We start from the raw sequence: 18977 nt of genomic DNA, 5'->3' as shown, positions 1-18977 counted from the left end.
GCACAGATCGCATCTGCCTCAGCTCCTGGTGGTCCGGTCCCGGCCACGCTCGTCTCAGCCCCTGGTGGTCCGGTCCCGGCCACGCTCGTCTCAGCCCCTGGCGGTCCGGTCCCGGCCACGCTCGTCTCAGCCCCTGGCAGCTCGGCTCCGGCCGCATCTGCATCGGTTCCTGGCGGCTCGGCTCCGGCCGCATCTGCATCGGTTCCTGGTGGTCCGGCTCCGGCCATGTCTCCACGTCTGCCTTCATCTCTGGTTCAGCCCTCACCTCTGGTTCTGCTGCCGGACTGGTGGCCTCGCCCTCGGCGCCTCCTGCTGGTTGGATGGCGCTGCCTCCTTCGGCGCCGTCCGTCTTGACCCCGCCACGGTCACGGCCGTTCGCCTGGGGTACGTCCCCTCCTGCCGCGACGATGGCGTGGTCTCTGCCGTCGTCGTCCGCCGCGACCCTGGGATCCCCAGTACATCTCCGTCGGGGGGGGCTGGGCTGGGCTCTGTCCTCCCGGACCCCGCCAGCCGTCGTGGTGGACTCTCCTGCCACCACCCTCGTGAGGGAATCCCTGGACTCTGTGTTTTCCCAATCATGGACTTTGTGTTTCGGTTTTGTGGACTCTCGTTTTGACCCTCCTCCAGTCCTCCCTCCACCCACCCTGCTTGTCTGCCTTGTCGGGGGGGATTCGGTCCCTCCTCCTGAGACCACCCTCCGCCCGCCCGGGTTTGGGGGGGGCTTCCGTGGGCGGCGTGGAAGGCGTTTCCGTTGGTTCAGCTGCTGGCTGCGGTGGAGGTTCCAGGCGTGCAGAGGGAAGCTCCAGGTGGGGCAGTGAGCGGGTCGAAGAGAACAAGGGGAAACGGGACAGGGTCGGAAAGAACAAGGGTCGAGTCTTTGGTCACGGCGACTTTTATAACCGTGTTTTTGGTCACGCCCGTCCTATTGTTTGGTCCAATCAGGACGGCTGACGTCCAAGTTCTTCCGGCTGACGTCCAAGTTTCTCCGCCGTTTGTCGCTTGTGTCAGCGGGAGTTGGATGTCAGCGGGGGAGCCAGGTATGGGTCCCCAGCCTGGCGCCTGGTTTTGGCGCTGAGATTTGAAATCTCTTTGTTCTCACTCACTACTATCAGGATGAGGACTTTACATGCAGGCCGCAGTACCTCCTTTGTCTGAGCATGTGGGACCTTAATAATAATTCTGTTAATAACAGATTATACAGATGAGGTGCCCCAACATCAGCAACAACAATGGCAAAAGCAGAACTCTTTATCACTCACTCTTGGCCAGCAGAAGACCTAAATTTACTTTTTGAAATATATATAGTAAGGTTTCATAACACATGTTATATTATATTTACATCTCGTAAATTTGAGGGAAAGTCATTAATTAAATTCACACAGTATTTGTGAATGAATACACCCCACAGAATTCCTTCAGGATAACTAATTCAGTAAAAACTACTGCTTTACAGGCTACATTAATAAACGTGTGTCTACTAACATTTTTAAAAACAATTCTCAAACATACAGTACTATTCAAAAGTTTTGGGCAGGTGTGAAAAAATGCTGGAAACAAAGAAGCTTTGGTGTTACTACTTTTTGCCTTCAAACCTTGCACAAAGTCAGGGACTTTGTAGAATTATAGTCAGATTATATTGATTATAGTCTGATCAACCAATTATAACAAACAGGTGCTAATGACCACCAGGATCATCTGTGGTTAGTTCTCCCAAGATGTCAAACCAACAGCCAAGTTCCTTCAAAAACTGTGCGCAAGTGTACCTAGAAAAATTGCCGCTGTGTTCAGTATTGTATGTCTTTTGTACGTCTTCATATTTCTCTCTATGGGGACTCTATTGGATACGTCCGTTGTTTTCGTTCAATGTGCCTGATATTTTGTCCCTTACGCGTTGCCGTAGTTATTGCCATAAAGTGTAATTAGCTGTCGTGACGAGTTAAATCCGGTAGTAGAGGTCACAACAAACCACTCGGGTATAGTACAGCTTCGTCATAATAGTGCTAAATTTCTCCCGATCCTGTCTAGTTTAAAAGTTACACGTGTGAAGTCGTGACTAAAAAGTTTTAGAAAAAATACGTTATTCGATAGCTAGTTAGTGTACGTAGCTAACTAACGTTAGCCAAACAAATGTTTCCATCGCTATATTTCCGTGTGATAACAACAGTGTAAAGAGTTCGGTTTTCTTTGGCTTTATTTAATATATAGTGCGTCTTAAGTGCGTTAAATTTTAGACATTCGTCTTCTTCTTCTTTTTTTTAACTCCTCGATCCACCAAAACATGTAAACAACTTCAACGTTCAATGGATTGTAAAGTACACAAACATAACGAGGAAGTCATGTATTATTTTTAATATTCTTCTATATTCATTCATATTTAATTTGTGCAGCCAGAACGCCAGTGGCTGCACAAATTAAATATAAAATTTACTATAAATGCCTGCATACATGTTTGTTAAAACTTACTTAAATCTCTTCTTTAGTCAATAGAAGGCTTTGGTGTTTGGTCTGTATGATAACCAGTTTACATTAGCCTTTGTAATTGTATACAACAATACTGATGTTGTTGGCTTTGTTTTTGCACTCTTGTGGCAGTAACTGCATAATTCCCTAAACAAAGTAACAGGTTTTTTCAGTCTTAATTCTAAATAGGCTTTCACTGTAGATTGTCATGTGATATTTGCATTATTCACCCATGTATAAGAATAGTGAACCATACAGTTTAACATAAATCAACAAGCTGTGTTATATTGTGCATTGCCATTCAGTGGAGTTCTTTTCAGCAAGGTTGTTCCTAATAGCTCATCTCCTTGCTTTCATAAAAATTTTGATATGTCATATATGTTACCTGTGACCTGAGAAGTCATAAGGTGCTTTTGATTTACTGTAAAAAATATTGATAGTATTCTGTCATATGAGCACTTTCTTTGACTTTTGAAGTGCATCACATTGCACCTACAAAGAACCACAGCCACCTGCCTTTGGAGGAGTATGACACTTTGCCTCTCTGTGTGCTGAGAGGACAACAGCTGACCGGCCTATTCTTCATTATGGAAAAGGCTCACAAAATTCAGGGGGTTAGATAAGGCACTTAATGGCATCAGCTCTGGAGCTCCAGACCTCCGTGTAAGGAGATATGTACCACATGAAAAGCTCTGCTAAGTCACTTGCAGACCACGTAAAGAAGGCACTGACATGGCACCTGCTTTAACAGGGTACATTAGATAGGCAATAACAATACCCACTCAGCTGGTGGTCCATCCCAGCACACACTGACCTGGACCGTCTCCCACTAACATTGTTAACACAGAGAATATCCCCAATTTGGACTTTTAGAATCAGAATCAGTCTTATTCTCCAGGTCTGCACAGGACAAACAAGGAATTGCATCCGGTCTGACTCCATCTTTTTATACCCAAACATTGATTGTTTACACCTATTTACATAAGTTATTAGAATCAAAATAGTAAAATAAAATGGGATAAATTAAAAATTGCAGTGCACACGTTTTAGTCTTTTTTCTATGTGACTCGATAGTTCAGCTCAAACAGCCTGGGGCAAGAAGCTGACTCTGTGTCTAGTGGTTCTAGTAACTATAGCTCTGGGACGCCTGCCAGAGGGAGGGAGTTTAAATAGTTTGTGTGTGGGGTGTGTGGGGTCAGCAGGGATGCTTGTTGCCTGTTTTCTGACTCTGGCCTGGTACGTCTGTACAATGGAAGGGAGTTCAGTCAGACTAGACCACCCGCTGCAGTCTATGTCTGTCCAGTTTGGTGGCTGAACCAAAACCACACAGTGATGGAGGAGCAGAGGACAGACTGGATGATGGCAGTATAGAAGTATAGAGCAGCCCCTGGGGCAGGTTGAACTTCCTGAGCTGTCTCAGTAGGTACAACCTCTGTTGGGTCTTATTGTGGACAGTGTGGGGGGCCCACTTCAGGTCCTGTGAGAATGTGGACCCTAGGAACCTGAGTCCATGGTAGGCACTGTGTTATTGTTGATTTGTGATGGGGAAGGGGACAGGCGGTTCTTCCTGAAGTCCAGTCATCTCCACATTCTTGAGCATGTTGAGCTCCGTCTGCTTTTGAAATCCGTTTTAGTGGCAAATTTATGGACAGCTGCTCATCACAGGGACACGGTTAGTGCTTATTACTGCTACCCCACAGTGAGAAGGTCTTGGGTTTCATAGTTACTCTGTGGCATTTGTAAATACTTCCTGTGTTTCAGACACTACCCTTGTGGAGTAAAAGTTTCCTGTAGGTGTGTGTTGTTGTCTATATGTGACACTGGAGCGGCTGCAGAGGCTGAAGCAGCAGCAGTGGCTGGAGCGGCCTTATCTCAGCTAAAAAAACAGTCATGAGGATGGTTACTCCCAGGTTGCCAATCTAACATAGTATCACATATTACACATCTAGGCTCCCTTTTGCATGTTTCGAGAATGTGTGTCAATACTGGTGTTTCTGGAATCAACAAACTTAAAAACCTAGTGCTGTCACTGTTTGTGTATAAATCTGTATGTATATGGTGTATGTATGCACATCCACAACCGAGAAGTTGACAGCAGCAGACCTGGGGGCACTCCTGCAAGTGGTTTGGAGTCCAGAGGGCAGCAACAACCGTGATAGAGAGGAGGACACAATATTTTACTGGCAATAGTGGCTTCTTGAAGTACAACGTGATTAGATATACTTCTTAATCTTATTTATCCATTACATACACATAAGACAAGACAGTCCTTGATTTCTTGATTTCCTCTAGCAGAAATGTTTCTTTTCTGTTGGTTGTACTTACCATTTTTCGAGTGCGTGCTACAGTAAAAGGATGCTATTTCATAGGTTTGTGTCCTGTGCTGTCAATTTTATTTTTTGCCATGAGTATTTCATTGATTTCCTTGAAGTAAGAGAAGACATGGCGTTTCACCTTGTCAAGAGAGGAAATGCTGATGATGTAGAAGTGAAATAATTATTTCGCCTTTCATGTTAAAAGAGGGTGGAATCGACTTTTCCTTGGAGGATACTTTGGTTTTCGTCACTGGAGCAGACTGCATACCACCATTAGGGTTCGAACAGGAATGCACGATACTGTTTTACGACCAGAACCCAGGAGAGAGACGCCTACCCTACGCGTCCCCGTGCAGCCAAAGTCTGTACCTACCAAGGGGTATAGGTGATGAGACAGACTTTAAAAGTCTAATGGAGACAGCCTTGAAAGGCTATCTTGGCTTTGGTAAGGTTTAGTGGTAGTTATGTGGTCTTAAGCCATTTAGTTTTAAAGGCACACCCAATTGTTTTGTTCTTGTTCCCTCTATTTTGTACAACTGATACGTTTAAATGTTTAGCTGTTTTCCTTTCTGAGGGCTGCACTTGTCATGTACATATGTTGTCAAAATAAATGTGGACGTTTCAGTCTTTTGTTTGTATCTGTTCGACGAGTCCAAGCAGTCTTAATGAGTCTATTATTTTGAAAGTAAGCAAGTAGTAAATAAGTACTTTTAATCAGACACTGACTAATTTGAAACTAATTATAGATTCATTGCAGGTAAATATCAAAAGAAGGTGTGAACAAGTGTGGTGTTAATACATTCCAAATGGTTTTTGACATGTATGGTCATTTAAAACGTATACTTAAAATGGAGCAACATGTGTTGGTTCAAATGCTCCAAGATGCTCTGTGTAAACCTGAGTTTAGCAGAAATGTGTTACTCTACAGATAGCTTCCCTGTCCAATAGGTCGTAAGAAATATGAAGTCACGGTGGAACATCGAACACCACCTGCACTGTGTTCAGGACACAACCCAGAGTTAGTGTTTGGCTGTGCCTTGAGTCTTGTCTGATTCAGCATATATTTTACAGATGAATGTTTTTTCACCAGATGAAACCAAACCACAGTGGAAAAGAAATACTTTAAAAATGAAATTGGTAAAGTGATGCATGACTTATTTCTTCATTTCTAAACACAGTAATAACTAATGGGTGACATGGTGCTTTAGTGTTCAATAAATCTATGGATCAAGATTAATATATTTAAAGGTTTATGGTGGGAAAAGCATAGTGCTTTTTAATGATGGTCCAAAATGTCCCACAGGGTTAGGGTTAGGGAAAAAGGTAAGTGCGGGGTCTTCTTCTCCAGGACCCCTGAGCTGCACGGTCCATCGCCTGGCTCCCTGCCTCCCTCCTATTCCCCCACTGCGGATTACCTGAGGTCCCAAGAGGATGACGTCCTCTCCTGCCATACCGGACCTCGGTCCACTCCTCATGAGTCCTGTGACTCATGGCAAATGTAGGCTTTGTTATATATCAATAAAAATAAAAATGAACTGAAACAGCAGCACTGTGCTTATTTTGATTATTTATGTGTTTTTAACCAGGTAAGTCAAATGAGAAAATCAAACTGTGACTGATTGTGTTTTTTCCTTTTTTCAAAAATGAAATATTGAATAAAGTCAGTTTTTTTAAAAAAAAAAAAATTATTTATAGAAACAGGTAAATAAAATAAAAAAATGTTGAATGGTTTTTTTTTTTTTTTTATAAATCAAAAATCCAAATCCAATAAGTGGATATTAAATAAACTAAAATGTGCCCGTACGTCCGACGTTTCAACCTCTTAAGGTCTTCTTCAGGGAAGGGCACCAAACAAATGAAAAACAGGCCTTAGGCAGTGAAGCATGTGTTGCCTGCTCGCTGGTCAGAACAGAAATGAGCTTTCCTCTGCTGTGGCTTTTATAGGTAAGTTTCACTTTTGTTAACTCCTTGTATCCCAGTTACTTTTTAACGTTTCGTTACTGTCCATCCCTATTTCCCAACTACTTTTTGACGTTCCGTATCTGTTCCCCCTTTATATCCTGATCACTTTTTATTCCCCTTAATCCCTATTTTAAATAAAATTTCACTTTTCCCAATTAAGGCTTGTTCTATATATCTTTGGTTCCAATCCACATTTCATATGTATTGCCCATAACTTCACTGTACAAAAAATTAGAGTTAGTGCCAGAAGTAACTAAAAGGTTAGGGTCAGGGTTAGGGTTAGGAGGAGGGTGAAAACGGGTATCCCCTTTCCAGGGTCCCGACATTGCACGGTCCATCCCCCAGGCCCCTGCTCCCCTCCTGCCCCCCCACCGTGGGTTCTCAAAGGTCACTTCTGGACCACGTCCCCGCCGCCCATAGCGGACCTCGGTCCAGTTGTGGCTCATTCGCAATATTTTCTGCTTTGTTATATATTTGATAAAAAATAAATGAATTGGTAATTATGTTTTCAAATAAATAAATCTCCGTTGTTTTTTTTAACAAATGTAAATCATGTGTAAACAATCCAAATAAAGCCACAACTTGTGTTTTACTAAATAAAAAAATGAACTCCAACTGTTTTTAGTTCTGTTTTTCAATAATATTTAGTTCTTTTAAATGTGTGTTGTAAAAAAAATGTTTTTATATAAAAGTACTAAATAAAATGTGATATGAAATTATAATGTGCCCAAAAACGACGTTTCGACCCCAACGAGGTCTTCTTCAGGCTGGGCACAATATTCAGGCAGTGTTGAGCTGTTGTGCTTCCATCTGCACTGGGCGGTGGTCAGAGCAGAAATGAGAGCTTGGGCTGTTCTGTGCCCCTTTTATAGCCCGCCCCCTGACGCTGTTTAAAAAAGTTTGTTCCCACTTGATTTTACTTTGCCTCTTGAGGTTTTATTTTCAATTAATCCCTTGTATTCCCTGTACTTGTACTTTTTAGTGATTCTTAATTTGCCTTTTACTGTTTAAATTTTCCTTGTGGGGTTAGGAGGAGGGTGAGAACGGGGTCCCTGTTTTTTCCAGGGCCCCGGAGCTGCACAGTCCATCCCCCGGGCTCCTGTTCCCATCCTGTACCCCCACTGTAGTTCACCCGAGGTCATGGGAGGACGGCGCCCCCTCTTCCCGTATCGGACCTCGGTCCACTCATTTTGAGCCCTGTGGCTCATCACTGGTGTCGCCTTTGATATATACTAATAAACCCAAACAAAACATTCAATGATGGAAATGAATTAAAATCCAAAACGTGCACCGTTTGTGCTTTTAATAGTTTTTAAATGAAAATAAAATAAAATCCAAAGCGTGCACTGTCTGTGCTTTTAATAGTTTTTAAACAAAAATAAACTAAACTCCAAAACGTACCCGAAGTTTGTGTTTTTAATGTGTTTTTAATTGTTATTTAATGAATTTATAATGAAAATAACTCAAAATAAAAACCGTGAAAATTATCCAGAGTTTTAATTAACTTCTAATTAAATCCAAAAACAAAAAGTGCCCAGTCGACGTTTCGACCAATAAAGGTCTTCTTCAGGATGGGCACAAATGAAAAAAAACCTTTGAGCAGTGACCAGATAGATGTTGTCCCTTCGATGGTCAAAGCAGAAATGAGCTCTCTGTGTGCGCTCCGAGCTTTATAACCTCGCCTGTCGGCTTAAAAATGTGCTCGCTGTATTTAGTTTCGTCTTTGCCCTTGAGTTTCGCTTCTGTTAACCCCTTACATCCCGGTTACTTTTTAATGCTCCCACAATGTAATTTAATGGCATCCCCAACCCAATTTTAATTATTTTTACCATCCCAATTATTTATTTATTTGACCTTTTCCTATTTTTCTCCTTTTATGTATATGTAATTCATCCCAAATTAAATCCATGAATAATTGGTTAGGGTTAGGGCTGGCCACCGACATCCCCTTGGTTTTAGGGTCCCCCATGAACGGTTGGGTTTAGGGCCCAGAAAAGGTGGAGGTGGAGGGTTAGGGTTAGGGTTAGGGAGAGGGAAAGGAATTCCATCGCCAAGAGCCGGCGACAGAAGTCCATGCACAGGCCATCCCCATGCCCAGTGAAGGCCCTGCTATTTCTCATTCAGGCCCCGAGGAAATTGTGTGTCCAATTTGTGGATCCACACCCTCTCCGCCTTACGCCTCTGACTCTGTGACCACCTGGGATTGGCCTGTAAAACTGTGGCCTTTACAGCATCCCATCCGTGGCGTAGAAAATGTTGGACGAAGTGGGTGTGGGTCTTTTTTTGTTTCAGTATGCTGTGTCTGTGTTGGGTGAATCTGGTGAGCGGCGTGTTACATGTCTCCCCAACATACTGTACTCCACAGGACGTGCATATGACCAAATAGACACAGTTCCTACTACGAGGATTGCCTCTCACCTCCACCTTATAAACTGTGTTCCTGTCTGTACTGTGGACCCACTCCTTTTGTTTAAAAAAACTAACATATCCTTTTTCCGTTGTGGCCTGCAGTGGCCTGATTTTAGCTCTCACCAAGTAATCCTGCAAATTTCTGTTTTTTCTGAATGCTGCTATAATCCTGTGCTCTGGGAGAATGGCCGTGTGTAAGATTGTGCGTGTGAAATTTGTCTTGACCTGTCTGACCAGTTTGACCGTGGAAGGAGAGTATGTAGTGACAAACGGGAGGATTCTGGAGTCCGTGAGCGGTTTCATCTGCTCAAAGGTCTTAAAGCACCTTCTGAGGAAGGATCGAGGATAACCTCTATTCCTCAGCGCCGTAAACAGAGTTCTCGTTGCCACCATAAAGTCCTCCCAGTGACTACATATTCTTCTAAATCTAAGCAGCTGTGATTTGATTAATCCCGCGTATGTGTGTCTGGGATGGAAGCTAGTTCTGTGGAGCAGAGCATGTGTGTCGGTGTCTTTAAAAAAAACCTTAGCATCGAGTCGGTTTGTCTTGTTGAAGTCTTTTCCTTTGAACGTAGTTGTGTCCAGAAAGTCTACTGTTGTGTGGTTGGTGGTTGATTTTAGTGTGATGGAGCTGTTGTGATGGTTAAGCGTGTGCAAAAACTCTTCAAAATCCTGCTGTGAGTGGGTCCACACACCCCAGATGTCGTCCAGGTAACGGAAATAGTGGAGAGGCTTTTTGTGGCACCCAGCAAGTGCTCCGGTCTCCCACTCTGCCATAAAAATGTTGGCATATGCTGGTGCGAATTTCTTTCCCATGGCTGTGCCCTTTATTTGTAGGAAGTGTTCCCCATTAAACTCAAAATCATTTTTGGTCAGGTTAATCTCTAGTAACTGTAGAAGCTCTTTGTCAGGCCTCTTTTTGTTTGGATTCCTTTGAAAACAGTTTTTGACTGCTAGTATGCCTTCTTTGATGTCTATGTTTGTGTACAGGTTGTCAATGTCCATTGTAAACAACATGGCGTCTTGTGGAACCTGTAGTCTCGTCACTGTTTGTACGAAGCTGTAAGTGTCCTTAATGTAGCTGGGGTGCATGGTGGAGAGCGGATTGAGGAAGTGGTCCAAATATTTTCGAATGGTTTGCTCCATTTTGCCGGATCCTTGTGGATTTTGGGGAGCATATAAAATAACCTCGCTCTAGGTTCTGTGTCGGTAAGTAAATATTTTTTCTGTTTAACCGTAATAAATTTCTTTTCTTGCAGGGTGTGAATTATTTTGTCCACCAGGGGTATGGTGTCCGGATAGATGGGCCTGTCCAGCTTGGTGTAGTAGGTTCTGTTGTTAAGCTGTCTATATCCCTCCCACAAGTACTGTTCCCTGTCCATGATCACAATCACACTTCCCTTATCGGCTGGTTTGATAACTATGTGTTTATTGTCTCTGAGCTCTTCTAAGGCCTGGGCTTCATCTGCGCAGAGGTTGTGCTTGACCCGGCACATCTGGAAGCTCTGATCGAAATGATCCTTATCAGCTGCAGTAAGGGCAGTGATTTCAGGTGGCAGTGTGCCCTTGGGTGGAGTCCAGTCAGATTCGGGAGTGAAAGGTGGCGGTTTCTGATTTCCCCTGCCTCAGAAATAGACGGCCAACTTCAGTCTCCTGTGATACTGTTGGATGTCCCATTTCGCCTGTTCTTTGATGTTCCGGTTGATTCCCCTGGTGGGGATGAAGGTGAGTCCCCTATTTAACAAGGTAAGTTGTGAGTGCGTGGGTTTGAATTTTTTGGCCAGAATCATAACATTTTTGTTCCCCTCTTGTACCGGCAAGCTTATGGGGACTTTGAGTTTATGTGGTTACACCAATGTTGCAGCATCTGGCGGGCCGTTTCTGGAGTCCAGTGGATATTGTCATCTCCTGTTTTGAACTTTGCCCTGGGCAGCTCAGGTATGTACTGACAATTTTTTGTCAAATACATATTTAATGTCAGCAGGTTGTTTCTTTCTTTCAGGGGAAGCGCTGGGGAGTAGTTCACCAGAGGGACCCAGACTTCAGCCTGTGGAAAGCGAAGCTTTGTGGCTCTGATTGCCGCTTGGAGCTGTTTAGTAGAGGTTTGCTTGACCTTTTGAGCCCTGTTATTAATGCCAAACGACAGTACCACCTTCTCCACTGTGGTGGAGCAGGTGGCTTTGCTCATCAGGGCCTCAGCGTGCCTGAACGTGGCCCCTGGGTAGCTGTCTACCTGGAGGTCCGGCACTTTGAATGGTGGCAGTTTGGCCAAATTCGAGTCCCCTATTAAAAGCCATTTTTTCCCCACACTGAGACTCCAGTTCTGCAGTTTGTTATTAGTGTTAATATGTCTGGTGGGTCTGCGTGTTGGTATGTGTGGTGTGAGCTTTAGGTTTGATGGATCACTCAACACTAGTTGGCTCTGGACTGCTCTTTCCAGTTTTTTAGTTGTAGTTGGAGTCTGTCCAGAGTCCCACTGCATGTGTTGGCCCATGGTTGTTGATTTGATCCTAGGACCATCCCGCTTCATTTCCAGTTCATGTCCTGAGAGGTCCAAGCTGTGGTCAGGTGAGTTTGTAAAACAGGGGGTCCAAGGGGGAGGAGGAGGGGACTGCGGGAGGGTTGTGTGTGTGGCGGTGAATGTTCTTGGCGCTCTCTGTTCTTTGGGGGAAGCTGGTTCCGAAGCAGGTCCCCAGGCCCCAGCAGGAGGCGAGGGAGAGCTGAGTTGCCCAGTTTCCTCTTCACTCCTCAGTGGTGACCAGTCTGTCCCTTGCTGTGTCATTGTGGCTGTTGTCCTAGTGGTGATAGGATGTGGTATGATTGGCGATCGCTTTTGCAAGGTGCGTGTAGTTGTGATGTCCGTCGGAGGAGGGGGGAACGCAGTCGCTGTGTGTTGTCCCCTACTGTGAACCTGTGTTGAGACTGTGCTACGTGGCCGCACAGTGTGCTCGGTTTTATCCGGGCTGCAGTCGTGTGGTCCACATTGCTCCTCCTCCCTTTCTCCCCTTTCACTTGAGGTCTCTTTGTCCAAGTGAAGGGTTAGGGTTAGGGTTAGGGGGTTAGGGGTTAGGATAGGGGCAAATAATTCTACAATTTCACCACGATGTGGATCTGTTTGCGCTGGCAACAGGGGTCTGCACTAACAGAGGCCTGAGGACTTGATCCCATCTATTTATGCTCTGTGGTTGAGCCTAATATTTTGTAATTTTATTTGTTTTAGATGTTTGTCCAGTGGTCATGAGAGGGAGAGAGAGGCAAGCATCTCAGCAGCATCTCCCTACCAGTCCGAGGGAGGAGTGTCTGGGTTTGAGGATCTCCACAATCAAAAGTGCCATCAGTGCGGAAAAAAGTGCATTAGTAAATAGAGGTCATGCATATACAGGAACACATAATAAATAATTAGATAAAAACCTCACAACATCATTGCAGATATCTAAAATTTTATAAAAAACACACCATGCATTAGTAAAAGGTAATTTCATTTCAAGAGAAATTCATGTAGGATACCTGGATTATGTGTGCACTCGACCACAAGCATTCTATCCATCATTCATGCTTGCTGGCCCGCACACGCACACACACACACAGTAACATATGTACACACATACATATACACATATACACACACATCTCACAACTACATGCATACGTGTACACATAACCCAGGAGAATAAATATAGTAAAATAGTCAAAACTTGTTTAATAAGTGCCTGTGATGTATAGTGGAGATAATCATTTTGCTGTACTCCCTCATGGGTAAAGGACGTTCAACTACATAAAATTACGTACATCCCATCCAGTGGCTGCTCTAATGTAGACAAATATGAATGGAAAAGAAGATGGTTGGGGTTAGGGAATGGGATGAGGGGGGTGGTTAGGATTAGGGGATGAGGGAGGGGGAAGGTAATAAAAAGTTTGGATATAATAAAGGACAGTGGTTAGGGTTAGGGGATGGGGAGGGGGTAAAGTTTGGATCTAAGGACAGTGGTTCGGGTTCGGGGTTGGGGAGCGGGGTCGTCGCGTTTCCCCCTGCGGTGGGGCCCCGGCGTCCCGTCGGCTGCCCGCCGGGGGCGCTCGCTCTGGTTGGGGCATTCGGCCCTGGGTTGGGGGGGTGGCCCCCGTCGACGTGGTACGGATCACGGCCGCTCTGTGAGCCTTTTAATAAATGCCTATTACACATTCAACCCCTGACGGAGTTTTAGTGTTTAATCTCTCCATCCATAGTTTCTTGTCTCCTGCGTTGACCCTCTGTCCAGGTGGTGCATGATTGGATCCCAGTGATGCTTAAGGATTGCAGGGGGTGAGTATTGAAGTGCTGCACCAGGGGGGTCGACGTTCTGGCTGTCTCAATACTTCGGATGTGCTGCTGAAGCCTCAAGAGTAAAGTCTGACCTGTTTCCCCCACGTACAGTTTCCCACAGGTATCACAAGCGATGCAATAAACCAGGTTGGAGCTTCTAAGGCTGAAGTTATCTATAATTGGTGCTCCAGCGCCCCCGTGTGGATTAAATATGAACTTTTAATATGAACGTTAGGGAACTTTTAAGCTGAATTAGGCCTATTCTTGAGATCTTTTTTTAGTCACATTCGGTTTTTATTGACAGAACAGGACCGTTAATTGGTCAACTGTCACTTTTAAGCATTTTTAAATACGATTTTATAATTTTAAATAAAGTAAATTTTAACAGGGAAGACATTAGTCGGGTCCTTACCATACGGGTTCAGATGTGAGGACGTTCACATACCAATCCTCCCATACCAATCAGGGACCGAAACAGCAGACCTGTGATGAACTTTAAAGTGTCTCATCCCAACCTGTCAGGATCAAGCTTCTGCCGATATAGGTCCAGCGGACTCTAGGATTCTTCCACATCGTATACCACTGAGGACCTACTGAGTCGGGGGAGAATTAACAACTCGGCTTGACGACATGGACCAACAGGTAGGCCCCAGACTAAACATGTCTTCCTCCCACAGATCCAAGATGGCCTACTTCAGCTTACCAGCAGGAACTGAAGCGCTATTGGAACACAGGGAAAGTCACACCAGACAAAACACTACAGGCTTTAGGAAAAACAGGATCACTAAAGCACGGAATAGTAATAATATTAACAAACGAACACAGGCCCAAATGGAATTAGACGAAATTACGAGAGAAATCTGTAAAAAATACTTTAAGTTAATACAAGCGGTGCATCATAAAAATATAATTGACAAAGCCATCTCCACTGGGGTTCCACCGAAAGGAATGGCCAAACATGTCAAAAAACTTACCGGTTTTATCAAACCCTCCTCTCCCACAGAACAGGTCAGAATAGCTGTGGAGAAGAACACACAAGAATGGATGAGTCACAACCTGTCCATCCTACAGGAACATTATTTCAATATCATTTTAGAATACAATAAATTATCATACAACGAGTTAGCCTTCCAGATTGCCATTAGTTGGGCTCAGAAACGATACCAGACCAGACTGACCCACACCACGATCCAGGCAGTCCGTGCCCTGCTCCGAGACGGCTCCGAACGACCTGAGAACTTTGAGGCCCTGGGCTCCCCTCCAGTAGACGGGCCCAGTATTGACAACCCGCTGATTCCCGACTTGGCCAACAGAGAAGAATTTCCACCTCTGCCGGATCCCGGGGCAGCGCCGCCACTCCAGCAAGAGAACATAGAGGCAGGGAAAAATTTAGTTAGTGGACAGGGGAAACAAAGCAGAACGAATGGTACTGAAATACTAATGAAAAATTATGAACTCACCTCGGGACAGCGTCCGGATTTAGAACCAGAGTTCACGTATGAAAGATACAGCAGTCCGTCGGGCTCTCTTGTGGCTCTCCCTTCCTCTCCTCTCATGCTCTCTCCTATTGCACAAACCGCTATAGATGCAGAGCACTGGCACTCTGGAACCAAACAGGACTCAGCGACGCGTCGATCAATGACATCCCGACAACTTTCTCCGCCTTCAAATCATACCACAACACTGCCTCCACCAGGGGATGACACCGGGCCTGGTGTGGAGATGATGTCACCATGCAGCGAGAGGAGAAACAAAAGTGAGGGTCGCTTATGTTTGAAAAACAGACGAAAACGTACGGCTGCCAGTGAAACTCCTTCAGAATCCTTACCGTTCTATTCGAACGTGGCTGTGAGGGAGGGGCCCTCCCACATTGGACCCGCCTCCCCACCAATCACGGAAAACAATAACGTTCACTCTCCTGTCTCCCCACAGCGCGAGGCGAGACCGAGACCAAAGCTCCATCCGAGTCCTACACATCCTGTTTTAATTACAAAAATAAAAAAGGTGATGGGAAATCAAATGAAGACAAATGAGTCAGAAGTGTGTGACTACACTAACCTACACGGTAGAATGACTCCATCTGATCCCATTCAAACCACCCATACAGGATATGTGGACAAAACGGTCTCGGGTCGCACATTCAGTTCAGACCAGCGACAGGAGGAGACAGAAATCACACAGATCCAAAATCCAAAACCAACTTACCTCCCTATTCAGCACAAGGCCAGAGCAGGCAGAAAGATCCTAGATTGGCACTTCAGGGGTAAAAAACCGATCTGGCTGCTAGGAGACTCTAATTTGTCTCGTATACCACCGTATATCAATAAGAATATTCAAATTGACAGTTATGCGGGAGCAGCCTTCTATCATTTCCAACAGATTCTAGACAAAACACCTGAGCACCCGCTAGTCAAAGTTGTCGTCTTATCAGTGGGAATTAACAATAAGGATCAGGAACCTCACAAGACTTCTATTAAACAACTACGTTTCATTTACAAGAGAGCTCAGACAGTCTTTCCGAACGCTAGAATCGCTTTTCCTTTGATAAACTATTCACCACTTTTGTCACGACAACAACAAGCTAATTTGAATATTATCAACGACTTCATCTCCACTCACCTGCCTTTCTTGGGACCGCTACCGCCAGGCCAATTCTCCACGACGCAGGATGGCGTCCACTGGACACAGGACACAGCCCGACGCATGTTCCAGTCTTGGTGCTCTGAGCTCCAGATAAATTTTTAAATTGTCCGGAACCTAACCAGGGCAACAGTGAAACACCACCGGACATTGCGCTCCAAGACCTTCAAGGGACGCCGGACGCGTCTGCTCCGCCTCCGCCCCGCTCTACTCCAGACACTGTCGGCGGCGCTGCTCCGCCCCGTATTATTGATTCAAACATCTTAAACTTATCCACACTGTTCCAGCCTAATTTAGCACAAATCAGCCTATTAGAGAAGGGTCTCACTTTCGTTCCCACCCCGACAGCTTTTGATCGGCCAGCATTACGCCGTGACTTACATCAATATCACAGACGTCTGAAGCTGATGGAGTATTACCAAGACGAGGAGTCACAAGCGACACCCTTTACCTTACCATCTACCTGGGAGCCTCCGTGGAATTCACTCAGTGAGGATATGAAATATCTCATCCTTCAGGACATCCGAGGATTGAATCGCTTCACTCCTCCGCTCAATAAAATAGATCCTCTTACAGCGACAGATCGAAAAGCCATCCGGGAGATCCAGCGGAACCCCAACATCGTCATTAAGCCAGCAGACAAGGGCTCCAAGATAGTAATAATGGATTCACAACAATATGCATTTGAAGCCCATAGACAACTTAACAACCCCAAATATTACAAAGTTATTAGCAATAGCATTCAGGACCGCACGCAAACACGAATCCGTGAAATTATACAAGGGCTTTATTTCGATAAATTCATTTCGGCCAAACAGAGAGATTTTCTGTTTGGACCGGATCCACCGCGGACCAGACAGTTTTATCTCCTTCCAAAAATACATAAAGATCCATCCACCTGGACAATTCCTCATTTAGTCCCTCCTGGTAGACCTATCGTGTCTGATTGCAGCAGTGCCACTTACAACGTATCTTTATTTATAGATTATTTCCTGGGCCCTCTCTCATGCAAACATCCCAGTTACCTCAAAGACACGAATCATTTTCTGGACGTTACTCGTCCCATGATATTACCAAACCATGCACAGTTATTTACCATAGACATCGATAGTCTTTATACAAATATCAATACTGAAATGGGCCTACAGGCAGTCAAATCTCTCTTTCAGCGCCATAAGGATGAGACAAGACCGGATGCGGAGATCCTCCAACTTCTGGAAATATGCTTAAAATGTAATGATTTTGAATTCGATAGCACACATTACCTGCAGGTAGAAGGCACAGCAATGGGACACCGATACGCCCCTTCGTATGCTAACATCTACATGAGCGAGTGGGAACGAGAAGCTCTACAGAAAACCAGTTTAAAACCCACTTTCTATCTCCGCTTCTTGGACGATATCATTGGAGCCTGGGAACATGGAGAGGAGAGTTTTCTTACATTTATTCACATTCTAAATAATCATCACCCTTCTATTAAGGTTAAATATCAATTACACCCGGACCAAGTTAATTTTTTAGATACCACGGTTTTTTTTTGAAAACATCAATAACAATAGCAAAAAAATATTGACTCGTGTTTATTTCAAACCGACGAACACACACGCCTTACTTCATAAATGCAGCTATCATCCGAAACACACATTTAAAAGTCTGATAAAATCTCAAATTATCCGGTTCTTCAGGATCTCCTCACGAGAGCAGGACATAGAGCATGCCATCTCCACTTTGTTCCGCAGCCTCAGACAGCGAGGCTACTCCAGACGGCTCCTCAGATCCATCAAGTCCCGGACGCTGAACGCTCTCCGCTCACCTCAGTCCACATCTCCATCCTCCATCGGGACCGACCGACATCAGCTGGGAGCAAATGAGCAGGGCACGGACTACAGAGCGATCGTCCCACTAGTTACAACTTACTCAAAACCATACCTTCCGTTACAAAATTTCTTTAAAAACAATTTTTATACAGTAATGTCAAAACAGGATCCATTCAAAGACATTAAAATAATCTCTGCTTTTAGGAAGAATAACAGTCTAAAAGATCTTCTAATTAAGACCAGATTTTGTAGACACAGGCAGGCCAATAACAGGGATATGCACTGGGCGTTTAAACCAAAAAAGTTCATATTTAATCCACACGGGGGCGCTGGAGCACCAATTATAGATAACTTCAGCCTTAGAAGCTCCAACCTGGTTTATTGCATCGCTTGTGATACCTGTGGGAAACTGTACGTGGGGGAAACAGGTCAGACTTTACTCTTGAGGCTTCAGCAGCACATCCGAAGTATTGAGACAGCCAGAACGTCGACCCCCCTGGTGCAGCACTTCAATACTCACCCCCTGCAATCCTTAAGCATCACTGGGATCCAATCATGCACCACCTGGACAGAGGGTCAACGCAGGAGACAAGAGAAACTATGGATGGAGAGATTAAACACTAAAACTCCGTCAGGGTTGAATGTGTAATAGCATTTATTAAAAGTTCTCACATATCTCTCCTTATCCTACCACCTCTCTTTTCTTTCCCCCCCCCCCCAACCCAGTGCCTAATCCCAACCATCTCTTCTCTCCTCCCCTTCTTCATCCTACTTTACCTCCTTTTCCCCACCTCATTTTTTGAAACTCTTACTACCTTCCCTCTCCCCAACCCCTAACCCTAACCACTGTCCTTCATCATATCCAAACTTTTATTACCTTCCCCCTCCCCTAACCCTAACCACTGTCCTTTATTATATCCAAACTTTTTATTACCTTCCCCCTCCCTCATCCCCTAATCCTAACCACCCCCCTCATCCCATTCCCTAACCCCAACCATCTTCTTTTCCATTCATATTTGTCTACATTAGAGCAGCCACTGGAAGGGATGTACGTAATTTTATGTAGTTGAACGT

Source organism: Betta splendens, chromosome 15 (assembly GCF_900634795.4).
Source record: "Betta splendens chromosome 15, fBetSpl5.4, whole genome shotgun sequence".
Lineage (NCBI taxonomy): Eukaryota > Metazoa > Chordata > Actinopteri > Anabantiformes > Osphronemidae > Betta > Betta splendens.
This window is presented reverse-complemented; position numbering follows the sequence as displayed.